The sequence below is a fragment of the Lontra canadensis genome, unplaced genomic scaffold (assembly GCF_010015895.1).
Source record: "Lontra canadensis isolate GAN:19392208 unplaced genomic scaffold, GSC_riverotter_1.0 scaffold178, whole genome shotgun sequence".
In the NCBI taxonomy this organism is placed as follows: Eukaryota; Metazoa; Chordata; class Mammalia; order Carnivora; family Mustelidae; genus Lontra; species Lontra canadensis.
The window spans coordinates 469,686-486,711 of NW_022631172.1; the positions used below are offsets into that span (position 1 = coordinate 469,686).

Below are 17,026 nucleotides of genomic sequence, written 5' to 3' on the forward strand. Positions count from 1 at the left end.
AATGTGAGTGAAATCATGCAGGTCCTCATTCTAACCCTGGTGTCCAAGAAAGCAGCTGTGGGCTGAGGGCTGGATGCTTGCCAGAGGCAAGGCTGCCAGGTTTTTCAGTGTATTCATCACTTATAGCTGCTGTAACAAATTACCACAAACTCAGTGCTTTAAAGCCATACAAATGTATTATCTCATACTATCTCAGAAGTCCAAAATGGATCTCATGGGTCTCAGTGGGCTCAAACCAAGTTGTTGTCAGGGTTGTGTTCTATCTTGAGGCTATAGAGGAGGCCCCATTTCTTTGCCTTTTCCGGCTTCTAGGAGTCACCCATATTCCTTTGCCTATGGCTTCTTCCTCCATCTTCAAAGGCAGCAGCAGAACATCATTAAATCTCTCTGCTTCTGACCCTCCTGCCTCCCTCCTACGAGGACCCTTGTGATTATATTGGGCCCATCCCAATAAATCAAGAAGATCTCCCCATCTCAAGGTTTGTACTCTTTAAAAAAAAAAAGATTTTATTGATTTATTTATTTGAGAGAGAGAGAGAAAGAGAACACGAGAAGGGGAGGGGGAGAAGGAGAAGCAGACTACCCTCTGAGCAAGGAGCCTGATGTGGGGCTTGATCCCAGGGCCCTGGAATCATGACCTGAGCCAAAGGCAGACGCTTAGCCATCTGAGCCACTCAGGTGCCCCTTCAAGGTTTGTACTCTTAATCACAGCAACAAAGTCCCTTTTCCACATGATATTGTTCTGGGGGGCTGTCACAACAAAGCACCACAAACTTGGTGGCTTCAAACAATAGAAATGTATTTTCTCCCAGTCTGGAGGCTGGGAGACTGAAATCAAGTGGTCCTCAGGTACATTCCCTCCAAAGGCTCCAGAGGAAGATCCTTGCCTCTTCCGACTTCTGGTAGTCCTAGGTGTTCCTTGGGTCACAGCTGCAGCACTTCAATCTCCGTCTCCATGGTTACATGGAATTCTCTGTTTTGTATGTCCCTGTGTCCACATTTCCCTCCTTATGGAAGGACACCAGTCATCTTGGGTTAAGGGCCTTCCTTGCTCCAATATGACTTCAACTTAGGTACATCTGCAATGACCCTATTCCCAAATAAGGTCACATTCTGAAGTATTTAGGATGAGGATATCAACCTATCTTCTTGGGGTGGAGGGGGCGTAATTTGGTCCTTAACACCAAGTAAGATACCATATTCACAGATGCTGGGGCTAGAACATGGACACCTGGGGGGATCATTGTTCTCCAGATTCTCCAGACAGCTTTGCTTATGCACACTGTGAAGACCTGCAGGCCTTGCAGGAGAGACATGGGCTAGGGAGCAAGGACTGGTGTGGTGACATGAAAAGAGTCCTTTCCTTGTTGAACTGAGTTCAGATTGGTCTCTACTCCTTGCAGACGCACAAAGTGAGAGCAAACCCTCTTCCCCTCTGAAGCTCAGTTACATCATGTGAAAACAGGTCTAATAATCTCTAGTTCCCAAGGGTAGATGTCATAATTCCATGAGGCCAGTCTGTAAAGCACCTGGCACATCAAAAGCACACATGAAATGGGAGCTGTGATCATGTGTCCCCACACCCCAATTTTTGAGAAAAAAAAATAAAACTTGGTTTCACATAATTACTCTCCCCACACCCCAATTTTTGAGAAAAAAAAATAAAACTTGGTTTCACATAATTACTCTCACTGATACTTCTATTCTATTTTGAAACAGTGGATTTTTCTGTGTGGAAAGCTGGCCCTGCCAAGGCAGAGTAAAAGTTAAATGAAGAGGCCACAGGCCAGGTGGGGCAGGGCCTACCAAGTCCCACCCTGGCTTCCCCCTTTTGTCTGGCCACCATCCCTGGACTTGGGCCTGAATGCTGCAGAGGACTTCAACCCCAGGGGAGAGCCTGAAGCCAAGAGCTAGGGTAGCTCTAAGCACACCAAAGACCCTAGCCTTAAAATTTTTGAAGAAAGAAAATTGAGAAACTGTCAACAACCCCCACCAATTCCCTTTGAGTCATCTGCTCATATCTCTTAACAATCACAACCTCACTGGAAATTACGGTTTTCAGGAAGGAGAGCTATAAGAAGAGGGGCCAGGAGCCAGAGATCCTAAGTAATTTTGCCACTGTTGACCACAAGCATGAAGGGCTCATTGGATTTGAGTTTCTCATGGACTTATGCCGGTTGTCAGGGAAAGAAGAAAAATGCTTACGCTATGGCTTTTGAGGGGTTTTCCCCCCAAGTTTTTTGTTTTGTTTTGTTTTGTTTTGTTTTAGATTCCAGCTAGTTAAATACAGTGCAACAGTAGTTTCAGGTGTAGAATTCAGTGAATCATCACTTTCATACAACACCCAACACCCAGTGAATTCATGACAAGTGCCCTCCTTAATCCCCGTCACTTGTTTCCCCCCACCCACCTCCCTCCATCAACCCTGAGTTTGTTCTCTATGGTTAGGAGTCTGTTTTCTGGTTTGCCTCTCTCTTTCCCCCACCACTATGTTCAACTGTTTTGTTTCTTAAATTCCACATATGAGTGAAAGCATATGGTATTTGTCTTTCTCTGACTGACTTATTTCACTTAGTATAATACCCTTGCAAGTTTTGTTTCTGAGTGAAATAACTGGAGAGGAAGATGCAGGAGAGGGATAAAGGAGAGGATCAGACACACTGCAAGGAAACAGATGTAGGCCCGGAGAGAGCTAGCAGGCCTCTGACATCCTGCCTGGAAACATTGTCCCTGCAGTGCAACTTCATTAAGAGACCAACCTCAGCAGGGACACTGTATGTGTTTGTATGTGTTTGTGTACCACAAACCAGGTGGCTTAAATAAGAGAAATTTATTGTCTCATGTTCTGGAGGCTAGAAATCCAAGATCAAGGGGTCAGCAGGGCACTTTTTCTTAGCATGTCTTTCTCTTAACTTCTGATGTTGCTGGCAGTCCTTGTGTTCACCCCAGTCTGCCTCCACCTTTACATGCCCTTCTCCCTGTGTGAATCTCTGTCTTCTTATGAGGACATTAGTCATGGATCAGGGCTCACCCTACACCAATAGGACCTCTTCTTAACAATCTGCATCTGCAGAACCCTATTTCCAAATAAGGTCACACACTGAAGTCTGGAGGGTTAGGATTTCAGCATCTCTTTTGTGGGGGAGACACAATTCAACTCATAATAGAAGTGAATTAGGCCACATGTACTTCACCAAAATCTATAATGCAGAGGGCTGAAGAGGTTACCATGTGTTATACCAGTGGTTCTCAAGCCCACCCGCCCGGGGGGACACTTGGCAATGTCTGGAGACATTTTTGTTGTCTGATCTGATGGAGAGAGGGGGAAGGTGCTACTGGCATCTAGTGGGGAAGGCCCAGGGATGCTGCTAAACACACCACAGAGCACAAGACAGCCCCCCCAACAAAGAAATATCTGGCCCATGGTGCCAAGTTGAGACCCCTTGCGCTACAGTGAGAAAACATTGTCTGCCTCCCACACTCTCTTCTTCAGAAAAGTGTCCCTCTCTACCCAACTGGCTCCCAAAGCTTGCTCTCTCTCTCTCTCTCACTCTCGCTCTCGCTCTCCTCTCTCTCTGAGAAGCCATCACGGGCTCTTTGACTTTGAGTCCCATTTACTACCTTCCCCTTATGACTTGCCAATTCGAGGCAGGGTCTTCAAATTGATGAGTTCTAAGGTTCCTCCTTAGCCATGCTGCTTGGCTCCTGCCTGCCTGCTGGGCCAACAGATGAAGTTGTGAGGGCTGCTGGCTTCCCGGCACCTAATCCTGAGGCTCAGCAACAGCAGGGAAGGTGGAAAATGTTCAGTAGCAGTTGCTGGTGATGAAAACCAGCAGCAGCCAGCCCCAGGGAGACTACCGTATGTCCAAAAGCCACTTTAGCACATTTCTCCTCTGTGGTCAGATTTGCAACTGGGACAAAGCCCTCTGCTGTGCATGGGGTCTGGGGAAAGGAAAACATAGAGCTACTTCTTAATTCTAGGCTGGTTAAGGAGTTTGGATGACTGGCTGGGATCTCTTTTTTAATTTCACTTCTGTTATTAATATTGGTAGATTAATCTGATCCGCAAAATGCAATGGGGGATGAATTTATGTGGCAGTTAAATAGAAAGCAGAAAATTTCCACATGAATGTGGTTTTATCTAAAGTAAAATGGCTTCTGCATTGATTAGGCTCTGGTCAGCAAACCATAATAACCTACACTCTGGTTTGCTAGATTACATTAATTAATGAATGATTGCTGATTAATATTGAATAACCTTCTGATTAGGTGCCAATGTGATTTTTGTTCCTGGCTTAGAGAGTCTTTGGGTTTCTAGTCTTGTCTCTTAACATTATTGTGTTTCTTAATCAAATATCTATGTGCCAGAATTCAGTAATTCACCCTACAAACTCCTGGCCAGTAACGTCAATAGTGACCTAGCGTTGTATTTAATTAGGAAGGAAAAATGTCTTTTCTCAAAATGTAGCATTTAGGCCCTAGTTACCTATTGTTTTGAACTGGTTTGCATTTGGGATTGAGGCACTGAGGCGTTGATAAAATATTCCTATTGCCCTTTGATTTTCAGATCAGCAGCGCAATTGCAAGAGAGACTTCCCTCTTGCTAGGAAAGCAAGCGGCCTAAGAAAGGTAACTAGGGCTTTTAGACAGGGCCTGCTGTCTGTTTCTAGGGCAAAACATCTTTCCTCCCTGAGCTCCCTCTTCTGGTTCCCTTGGCCCAGAGCTCCCCCATGTGATTTGCCACTAAAATTGTTACTGCCAATGGAAAAATCCAGCCCTTTCAGCTGTGGAAATGGCATGCCTCCATTTTAAACCACTCATCTCAGATCTTTGGCTGGATGTTCATCTCTATCACGGGGCATGAAATGTGATTGAACAGGGATTTGTTTAGGAACTCTCTGTACACCTTTTTTTTTTAAATTTTGGAATATTTTGCTTCAGTTTGAACAAGTGTGCCCCTGTTTCTGGAAGTTGGGCGGGTCGGGAAGTGACTGTGTTGGGCTAAAAGTAAGGAGAATTCTATATTCTTCTATTTTTATCAGAATGTGAGGTAGTGGTCAGATACAGAGGATGATGTCCTGAATTCCTTCAACAGACCATTTTAGTTTTCTAACTTCATATTTTTTTCATTGTCATTTATGAAATATTCATATTATCCAAAAAGAAACATCATTCATGTACTCTCCACTCAGATTTAATAGTTGTTAACATTCTGTCATATATGCATCTGAATTTTCTGTTTAAGATATAAAATGTAGCTCAAGCTCCAAACCCCTCACATATCTTCCTTCCTTTTCCTTTTCCAGAGTAACCCCTCTTTTGAAGTTGGTGTGTATATTTCCCATGAAGTTTCTTTTCTTTCTTTGTTCATGTTTTTTATTAACCCATATAAAATTACTTGTCTTCAGTTTGTTCAAGTAATAGGTCAGATGATAAGTATCCTCATGAATGTTCTTATTCTGGTCTCTATATGTATGCATTCATAAGCAATATATAATATTGTTCTGGGTGATTTTTAATTTGCTAACATCAAACTGACCACTTCTAGGTTTCAATGCCAGGAAAACCTCCATGCACGCATACAAGGAGACATGCATATTACCGTATAGTCATTGTAGTACCGTTTGCAATAGCAAAAAAGAAAGTGAAAACAATGTAATTGTCCATCAGTAGGGGAACAGATAAGTAAAACTGTGTTTTATGCATACAATGGAAAACTAGACTATAGTTGAAATTAACAGACTAGATCTACATGTATTGACACAAATCTCAAAAACAAGGTTGAGTGAATAAAGCAGGTTACAAAAACATTTGTGCTGGACGATACCATCTACTTACCTGTTTAACTTCACCTGTAACTTAAATTTTTCTGATGTCTATTCCTTCACATTTAAAACACAGATCTCAAAATAGTTTTCCACAGTTATTTCATGTAAATATCTTTTCCAGTTTGCAAAGCACTTTCATATACACAACCTCGTTAATAAAGACAAACAGGAAGATGAAAGTGGAAATGTTAAAAAGTGCTTCTTCAGCTTTTGGAATCCTGAGAGTTTTTAGCAAAGACTTGGTTAGCTTGAGAAAGCTAGTTGGATTGGTTGTATTCTTATCTGGAGCGCTATCCTGCCCAACATGCGAAACCCAGTAATGAACATAAGACTCTGACCTTGGAAAATTTGCCCACATTAGATGTAGAGATTCCACTGGGGGGAAAAAAAGAGGCCTGCCTTCAAGTCGCAAATCTACCACTTCCTGAGTCACAGATCTGCAACAGACCTTGGGTTGGGGTTGTGTGGTTATTTGCCAGATTCAGCAAATAAAAACTCCAGGGCACTCAGTTAAATTTAGGGAACGTACTTACATAAAGAATTATTCATTGTGTATCTGAAATTAACATTTAGCTTAGCATCCTGTATTTTATCCGGTGTTTCCACTTTGAACAAACAAACTTTCTGTGATTCAGACAGTTTTCCCTGGAGAAATATTCCACAGAAAATCTGCATTCCCTGTTCCGAGTCACACCATGGAGGAGGCAGAGCCCTGGCCCCTGGATGGGGTCAGGGCTACTTGGCCCTTAGTGCCCTCAAGTCAGAGACCCTAAACAACCTACTTACAACCTTCCCAATGAAGAATAGTCCCTCACAAAGTACACATGGTGCCTTATTTGAGAAACAGTGTACCAGATGCCTGTGGGATAAGGGCAACTATATCTGTTTATTACTGAGCTGGGTATTTTATTTTATTTTAAGATTTTATTTATTTATTTGAGAGAGAGCAAAAGTGATCACAGAGGGAGAGGGATCACAGAGGCAGAAGGAGAACCAGACTGCTGCTGAATGGAGAGCCCAGTTTGGGGTTTGATCCCAGGATCCCGAGATCACAATCTTTGAGTCAAAGGTAGATGCTGAGCTGGGTATTTTATATTGGATAGAAATTGTTGTCTGCCTCCTCACTTTGACTGTGTATGGTCCTGTGCCACATACAAAAGCAGAATGGTAAAATTATGGGATAGCAAGTTAAAGAATAAGCAAAAATCACTTCAACTCGGTTGCCATCATTCCAAGGACAAGCAAAAAATTCCCATTACTCAATACTCATAGTTTTTTGAGAGAAACTTCCTCTTTTGTTGAGAATTTGTTCAGACAAGACAATGGACAAATGCATGTTATTTCTCTACCTTCTTATTATATATACATATATATATATATATAGAGAGAGAGAGAGAGAGAGAGAGAGAGAGAAAGTACTATAGCCTTGCAGCATTGTATGCTGCAAATAGCATGAAACGAAAGAAAATAAGAGGATTCTTGTCTTATTTCTGCTCTGGAACCATTGATTATTCCATAAACAGAATAAAAACCACACACTTTTGGTCTGCCTAAATCTTTGGTGGGTATCTTATTAGTTCATACTAAAAATGTTCCCTTCCCCTCCTAAATGCATTATCAACCTCAATATTGTAGCTCTGAGTCTGGTTATACATTGGGCCAACATAGAGGGACAAAGGATAATAAGAGTAAAATAGAATGTCATATAAGGCAGTGGTGCTTTGACATCAGACACCTGAGTTCAAATTCTGGCTCTACCATTTACCAGCTCTGTCAACTTGGAAAGTTATTTAACCTCCTTGTGCCTGTTACCTCATCTGTAAAATGAGGGTAGAAACACATACCTCGAGGAGTTACAAGGATCAGGGAAATAATGTTAGGCAGAGAACAAGTGCTCAATAAGTATTTGTTGTAATAATAAATACAGTGATCCTCTCAGAGAAGTGTCCCTTCTTTTTTTTTTTAAGATTTCATTTATTTATTTGACAGGGAGAAATGCAGTGAGAGAGGGAACACAAGCAGGGGGAGTGGAAAAGGGAGAAGCAGGCTCCCTGCGGAGCAGGGAGTCCAAGGCAGTACTCAATCCCAGGACCCTGAGATCATGACCTGAGCCGAAGGAAGAAGCTTAACCAACTGAGCCACCCAGGCGCCCCCGAGAGGTATCCCTTCTGATACCAAGCCAACGCAAATACAGACAGGCTAAGTCAGCCTTGGATAACCCATGTCTGGATAATCAGGGGGCATTGCCAGCCTATCTTCTAGCTCAGTAGAACCTTCCAGAAAGCACACGGGTGCGCACACACACACGCACACCCACACTCACACACACGCCAAGCAAAATAATGGGAAGGCAGTTCACATATAACTCAGATTCAATCACATACATTGTTAAAGAAAATGTTTTTCATAAACAGCTTATTATTTGGGGGAAAATGTGATTCATAAATTTTCAGTTGAAGATATTTGGCTCAGACGGCAGTGCCAATAACAAATGCCATTTGGGGGACAGAGTCTAATATAGAGTGTCTTCCATAAAAAGGAAAAAATTATTTCCATATTAGCCTGTGTCTAGAAAGACTATCTCACTCAGCTTTACAAGCGGATGGCAATATCTCCATTTCTGTGACTCTCAGGCCCTTCCCTAGCCTGTTAGATCCCGCTGGTTAGCACTTTTGACTCATGATTGTGTTTGACAGCGTCCCTTAATGGGTTCCATTCCTGCCTTCTTCCATGTACCTGCCAATAAACCACAGAGATGGAAAAACTAGAAAGTCAATTTCCCAGGCTCTCTTACAGCTACAATTCTGGATGTGAATTCCACACAGCCAACGAGATGCACTTGCACCTTCCAAGGTGCAAGTGCAACAAAGGCCATCTTCCTGCTGCTGTTTGCTGGTCGAGGGTCAGTGAGAGGGCGAGGAGGCAGCAGCTCTGTTGGCCGGGGTTGGAGAGCAGCTTCCAACCGTCTGGGTCCCAGTTACAGAGCTGCCTCCTGATCCCCAAGCTTCTAGTCCTTCCAAGATTTTATAAGCACTGAACCCTGACTGATAAAATTCCCTAGATGCTTTAAAAGCTGTTCCATCAAAGACTTGAATAGTAGTGAGGCATGAACTCTATCTCCTCAGGGTCTGGAAATAGAGCTGCAAATGAACCCTTTCAGACATTAAATGTCTAAGGCTCATGTTTTATTTCAGAAATTAATGCAAATCTTGAATTCTGATTCATAATTCATCTGTTTGTTTTAATGGGAAAAATGTTTTTAATTTTTTGCCTGCAAACAAAATATATGTTAGAGGAAAACATGCTATGCTTATTGTGTATCATAAATCAATGGTTCCCAAACCAGGATCAGCATATGCACAGAACATCCATAACTCTAGGCTCTTGGGTCCAGCACCAGACCTTCAGAATTAAAATCTGAATTAGAATCTCTGAAGATGCATGGTAGACCATGGAATCTGAATTTCTAAAAACTCCTTAGTTGGTTTGAAAATGATTTGTTTGGATGATCAGGAAAATATGTTCCTGGACTTGGTTCCCTCAGTTTCCCCAAAGACAATTTTTCAGTGATTGAGTTGTGATCTGATATTTTGCCTGCATTTCTATAGAGGGTAAATGGAGAAATATGCAAAGATTTCTGTGTCTTCTCTATACAATATAATAAAAAACATTGTCCAATATGCCACTCGGTGTTGCTTATACAAGATATCATATGATGTTTTTTTTTTAATATTCCTCCTTTAATATAAATACAAACACAAATACAAACAACAGAGCTGACTTACTTGTCTTTTTTGTTTAGGAAGCAGAAAGCTCAGAGTTGAACTCTGCTCTCTGCAGTAGAGAAGTCATTCAATATTCCTGGTACAGTGATCTCAATCCTTCTAAATGGTTATCTCATTTCTTCCAAACAATTTGTCTTTTTCAATTTATACATTTATTTTTATTGTTCCATTTCAGGTCTTTAAATATTGCAAACATCTTTGAATGTAGAAAGGATATAATTTATAATTTAATTAATTGGCATTCTTTGGTTTTAGTCTGTTCAAGATGAATGACAGAACTGATTATACTGAACAACAATTACATTCAGCATATGAAGGTCTCGGAGGATTGTGCCAACATATGCTCCCCTTGTATCATTATTTATTCAGACTACATTCTCATAAAAAAATTCCTTGAAGATGCAGGGGGAGAAGTTAAGAGTTCCTTTCTAAAGATATGCCTATTTTACTGTTTAGTCTGTCACTTGTAGTCATATTGCTAACTACTGGTAGCTCATCATCCTCAATAAGGAATTCTCCAACACTAATGATGTTTAAAAAGCAAAAAAAGAAAATAAATGGTAAGAATTCAGTAAATGATACTTTAAACCAACTACAAACTGCTAACGCATCTTAAATGGACATTTTATTCTCCCTTGGTTGATTCTAATATGTGAGCCTTTAAAAAAATAATCCATACCACACCGATAGCCAGATCAAGGCACTTAGCAGGGATTTTCTTTTGCAATCAAGTCAATATACAAGTTTTTAAGACATCCGTCTTCCAGGTTGTTTTCAGTTCCTCAGAAAACAAAGCCAGCTCTTTGGTTAGTGAATCAAAAAGAGAGGAGTGTTAAGTGGTTTGGCTCTCAATATGCAATATGAACAGCTTGCAGGAAGACTGGGAGCAAACCAACAGGCACAGGTGACATGCACAACACAATAGAAGTTTTCTGAAATCACAAGAAGCTTGGCTCGTGTCACCATAAAAAACTTGAACTCTTTGGATAAATATTAATAAAGAGAAACCTTTATGTGGCTAGCATCTCCATTGACCAATAAACTATTTTTCTTTGGGAAGGGAAACAATAAACAGATGCAAACAACTGATTCTGCTTGGTAGGGAATTGCTTTATGTGACCACAAATATTTTGCTAAATACATTTGATCTCGGTGTGTGGGTTTGGGGAATAAGGTAGGGAGGAGGGACACATTATGCCCCAGTCATACCTATGTCTTTTGACTCCCATCCATCTACATGCATGCATTCGTACATCAATCCACTTAACAAATACTCATTGCCAGGGCACTGTACTAAACCCACTTTCAGAGAACTTATTAAAGGAAAATGGTTTAAACTATTACCGACCCTGATGTCGTTAAGACATTGACCTAGTGCCACTTTCTTGAACCCCTCAACCTTCTCATTTGGAGGGTGATAACTGACTACTTTGAGACATGGTGAAAGTTGTGGATATTCTCACCAGAAAACTTGTCCCCACACACAACGTTTTAGATAGAGTTTAAGAGTTTTTTGGACCAAATTTGACAAAATGGTACTTCAATCAAAGCAATCCATAGAATGAGACAGCCAAACAGCATTTTGTGCTCATACTTTTGTATAACTTTTCATATAAATGTATTCACAAAGCAAAAACAATCCTTTTGTTGGATTTCACATACTGCTTCTGAAATCAGAAAATAAGGTCACCTTAACAGAAGGCTGCAGAGAAACACATTCTAAGAGTGTTCCTCTTCTGCCATCTTGTGGATTTTTGTTGAAAAATATAGTAAAAAGCTGCAAGGGTATTTTTTCCTTCTCATTTTCAACACCAAAATACTCCTCACCTATGTTCACCAGCTGTTAACATCTAGCTACAACCAGTCCATATGGCTACACACCCACAAGCCCACTCTTCCTTTTTTTTCAAATCATAGAAAAGTAGGCTACTTTCATCGTGACACTTCACCATGAAATGTTTCAGTATCTATTTCCCAATAAGATCCCCCTATTTAACTACATTAGCACACTCTGCGAAAAATCATCATAAATTCAATATCCAGCATCCAGTCTATACTACAGTTTCTTCTATTGTCTCCAAAATGTCCTTCGTGACTTCTGTTTTTCCAATCCATGATCCATTCAAGACTCAGAGCATTTGGCTGTGTCTCTTTAGGGTCCTACAATCCAGAGCAATCCCAGCTCCTTCTGTCCTTCATGACATCAAATCCTTTGAACAGTCCAGGTCAGTTGTCCTTCATCGTTCCTCACATTATAGAATTGCCTGTTTCCTCATGATGAAATTCAGGTAAAACATTTCCAGCAAGAACATCACATTTTTCTCATTACATAAATGTCACATAAATGACATTGTGTACCTCACACTGGATCTTAGTGGAGGCACTCAGTCAAATCACTACAGGCATTTGCAGGCTTGAGCACTTGGTTAAGGTGGTGGCCACTAGACTTTCCCATTGTAAGAGCACATTTACCCCCTTTATTAAAAGTAATCTGTGAAGTGATTGTTTGAGACACGTTCCCAAGAACGTTTTACTCAGTCATATTTGCATCAACTGAAGATCCTTACCTCAACCAATTATTCCTTCAAGGGTTACAAGACAGGATCTTTCTAACTAAACCATTCCTTTTATATTTAATAGCTGGCATTCTTCTGTAAAAATAAAAACAAAAACAGAGCTTTTCTCTTTTACTCTCTTCTTTAATTTTAAGTGTCACCATGGATTTCTGGATTTTACATAAGTCAATGTATTACACACTATGACCAACAGTGTTTTTTAAGTTTATTTATTTAAGAATCTCTACCCTCAATGTGGGGCTCAAACTCATTGTCCCCGAGATCAAGAGACACATGATCTACTGACTGAGATGGTCAGGAGCCCCTACCATTATTATTATTATTTTTTAAGTTATCTTAATTTTTTCTTCAAATTTTTATTTAAATTCTAGTTAGTTAATATATAGTGTAATATTGATTTCTAGAGTAGAATTCAGTGGTTCATCACTTACATAAAACACCCAGTGTTCATCACAAGTGCGCTCCTTAATAGCCATCATCCATCTAGCCCATCCCCCACCTACCTACCCTCCAGCAACCCTCCGTTTGTTCTCTATCTTTGAAAGGTTTGTTTCTCTCTCTCTCTCTTTTTCCCCTTCATGTATGTTCATCTGTTTTGTTTCTTAAACTCCACATATGAGTGAAATCATATGGTGTTTGTCTTTCTCTGATTGACTTATTTCACTTAGCATAATATACTCTAGCTCTATCCACATCATTGCAAATGGCAAGATTTCATTCTTTTTGATGGCTGAATAACATTCCATTGTATATCTATACCACATCCTTTTTATCCATTCATCAGTCAATGGACATCGGGGCTCTCTCCATAATTAAGCTATTTATAATGCTGCTATAAACATCAGGGTGCTGTGCCCCCTTAAATCTCTATTCTTGTACTTTTGGGTAAATATGTAGTACTGTACTTGCTGGATTGTAAGGTAGTTCTTTGTTTAACTTTTTTGAGGAACCTCTGTACTGTTTTCCAGAGTGGCTACACCAGTTTGCATTCCCATCAGAAATACAAGAGAATTCCCCTACTCTACATCCTCACCAACACCTGTTGATTCTTGTGTTGTTAATTTTAGCCATTCTGACAGGTGCAAGATGGTATCTTATCATGGTTTTGATTTGTATTTCTCTAATGATGAGTGATATTGAACATCTTTCCATGTGTCTGTTGGCCATCTGAACGTCTTTTTTGGAAAAATATCTATTCCTGTATTCTGCCCATTTTTAATTGGATTATTTGGTTTTGGGGTGTTGAATTTGATAAGTTCTTTGTAGATTTTGGATACTAACTCTTTATCCCAGATCCCACTCTCTGATCTTTTTCTTAATTTGTGATCCAGCAAGACACTCAGGCTCATCTTGTACTTTCCTTAAAATCAGCTACTTCTTTAAGAAAACCTGATTCATCTTCGTGGGAAATGGTGTATAGAAACAAAGATCTGAGTGCTAGGCGTGTTCACTGCTACTGGAGAGTTTTTCTTCTTATATCCCTTTGATCAATGTACAGAGATAAGGGGAAATACATGCCTAAACATACGCATACATTTTAATCATGAGTTCAGAAGACTTCTGTGATAGAGGCTAGCAGACCAATATTCTAACAAGAAAACTAGAAAAGTCAGGTTTTAAAGAATATCTTTTGTGAAGGAATCAAAGGACCACTGAGGCAGCCAAGATTTGAGAAAGCAAATCCAGAAAGAAGAGAAGCTCATTAAGGTAAGCCTTACTTTCTGCATACTATTTTCCCCTCAGGCTCTTTTTGGCATAGGGCATAAGACAAACCAGAAGATCAGCTTTAGTTTGCCTCATGGGGCTCAGAAGTCTAAAAAAGTAAAGTTTGGAGTCGTCAAGGTAGCTAACAGTTGAGGGACCAAGATCCTAGAGAGAAAAGGAGGACACAAAATAGAACATAATACATGGAACCAATTTTCTTCTAGAGGTATTTACGGTTTAAGCTGCACAGAAAATAAGGGCAGAAAGCATCAGCAAAGCAGAGCAGGTTTGTGACAGGCTTACAGTGCTGAGAGAGCAAAAGAAGTTATAAAGTGCTACGTAGAAGAAGCCCTATCAAACAATCCTGATTTTTATTTGGAACTCCTAGAGGGCTACCCCCTAGAAATGGGAGTGAACCGGAGGCAAACCTGGACATTTAAGGACTGCAAACTACCCTAGAGTCAGCAAAGTCTATAGTTGAAATAAGGTGATCAGAATCTCTGCTTCCTGACAGAAGGGAGGGGTAAACCTCTCTGGAGGAAGATAACATGATCTGGAGCCCTTATAATTTTCACACATAATGTTGGGCATTCGATCAAAATTTACTGGCATACAAATAAACAAGACCAAGAGCAATAGAGAGAGGATAGAAACAGAAACATAGGTGATACTGAAGTTATCAGACACAGACTCTGGAATAATTGTGATGAATAGGTTCAAGAAAATAGATGGCAAGAGAGAAATTTTCACCAGAGAACTGGAAACTGTAATAAAAAGCCAAATGGAAAATCTGGAACAGAAAATAAAATAACTAAAACTAAGACCTCAACAGATGGATTTAACAGTAAATTGAGCAAAGTTGAAAACATGATTTGTGAACTAAAAGGTCAATAGATAATATCTAGAAAGAAGAATGGGGAGCAAAAGGGATGGAAATGAGACATATGAGAGACATATGAGATATGGTAAAGAGTGCATTTGGGAGACCCAGAAAAGTGAGAGAATGGGTCAGAAGCAGCCCTTGAAAAAGCAGACAAATTCCTTGAGAAACACAATTCAATAAAACTGACACAAGAAGAAAAGAGTCTTATATGAGTGTAAGAAATGAAACTTGTTATTAAAAAGTTAAATTGCAGACCTAAATGTCTTCACTGGTAAGTTCTTTCAAACACTTAAAGAAGAAATAACACTGATCTTTAACAAACACTTCCAAAGCTCAGAAAAAAGGGGATATTTGTTATCTTATTTTATGAAGCCAGCATAACCAAAACCTGAAAGAAATTATAAGAAATGAAAATCACATAATAATAATAATAAAAGGTGCAGGAAGGAAATTTGGGAGGTGATGGATATGTCTTTGGTCTTGATGGTGGTGATTGTTTCACAGGTATATACTTATCCCCAAACTCATCAAATTATATACATTAAATATGTACAGCTTTTAACATGTATGCTATAACTTAATAAAGTAGCTTAAAAAGAAATGAAAATTGTAAACAATGATATATATCTTTGAATCTAATCCAGTGACATTTAACAATGATTATACATCTCAACAAAGTGGGTTTATGGGAAGATCAATTAGTGTAATTAGGCATATTAACAAGAAAAGCTAGAAAATTATAGATGCAGAAAAGGCATTTAATAAATTGTCCTCCTACTTGATGTTAAAAAAAACTCATAGCCAAAAACAAACAAACAAACAAAAACAAAACAAACAAACTCATAGATAACTTGGAAGCAAAGGCAACTTTCTTAGTCTGAGTAAATAGTGGCTCCAAAAAATCATTAATTTTTTATTTAAATCATTATTTTTTAATTTCCCCTGAGATCATGAATAAGACAAGGATATCAGCTAGCAATGCATCTATTTAATGCTGTCCTGGAGGCCCTAGACAGTGTAATCAAGCAAGGAAAACATAGAAAAGGCAAAAGGAGTAAAAATGAAGAAAGAAAAACTATCATTTACAAAAGACATGATTATACATAAGAAATCCAAAAGAACCTACAAATAATGTGAACTAATAACTGTACTTAACAATATTGATATAAAGTTAAAATGTAAAAATCAATTTATATAGATCAGGACGAGTAAGTAAGAAAAATTTTTAATTTATAATACTACCTAAAAGACATCAAATAGTTAAGAAAAAATTTAACAAAAGATCTGTAAGATATTCACACTGAAAACTAGAAAATATTATTGAGAGAAATTAAAGAAAACCTAAATAAATATAGGGATATACCATGTTCATAGGCTAGAATCTCAATATTGTTAATACTGTTTTTTTTTATAGGAAGTAGGATTTATTGGTGGGCATGAATAGGGAGAGGGCAGTGCCAAAGTTCTCAAGAGTGCAGAACCCGCCATTTGTCCAAAGGGACATGATTTGACCCCATAACCATCTTGGATGAACCGATTTAAAAATTGTGTACTTTAATATCTTCAAATTCATCCACATCAAACTTAGTAAAGCCTCAATTCCTGGAAGTGTGGATCTTCTGGTGGCCAAGGAATTTGAACGTGGTCCTGCATAGGGCCTCAATCACATGCTCTTTGTTCTGTAGCTTGGCACTGATGGTCATGATGACTTGGCCAATATGGACCCTGGCCACTATGCCTTGGGCTTTGCAAAGGTATACTGCATACCTGTCTGGAGCCTAGTTTGGAGATAGCATAAGGTCAGACATCAATGTCCACTGGAAAGGGCTATCTCCAAGGGGAACCCATACAATCAACAAGCTGTTGTATAGGGCAACCCATACAATCAACAGGCTGCATAAACGATCAAGGAGGGTAGTGTTTGCTGCCATTGTACACTGGGACCCCATTGGGTACACTGTTAATATGCCAATTCCTCCTTGATTTATGGAGTCAATGAAATCCAAATAAAAACTGTAACTGGATTGTTATGAAAACTGACAAGCCAATATTGAAATTTATATGGATACACAAAAGGTCAAGAATAACTAAGGCAATTTTAAAGAATAAAGCTGAAGGAATTACACAACGAGGTATCAAGACCTACTATCCAGCTTTAACAAGACAGTGTGCTTTTGGGGTCAGCATAGATAAATACATCAGTGAAACAAAATAAAAAGTATAGGAACAAACCACAATTATATAATCTCC

General features: G+C 39.4%; 1 pseudogene; it reads right to left on the minus strand.

Annotated features, from left to right (window-relative positions):
• Positions 1–16,623: 16,623 nt before the first annotated feature.
• LOC116860565 lies at positions 16,624–16,734 on the minus strand (annotated as a pseudogene).
• Positions 16,735–17,026: the final 292 nt, after the last annotated feature.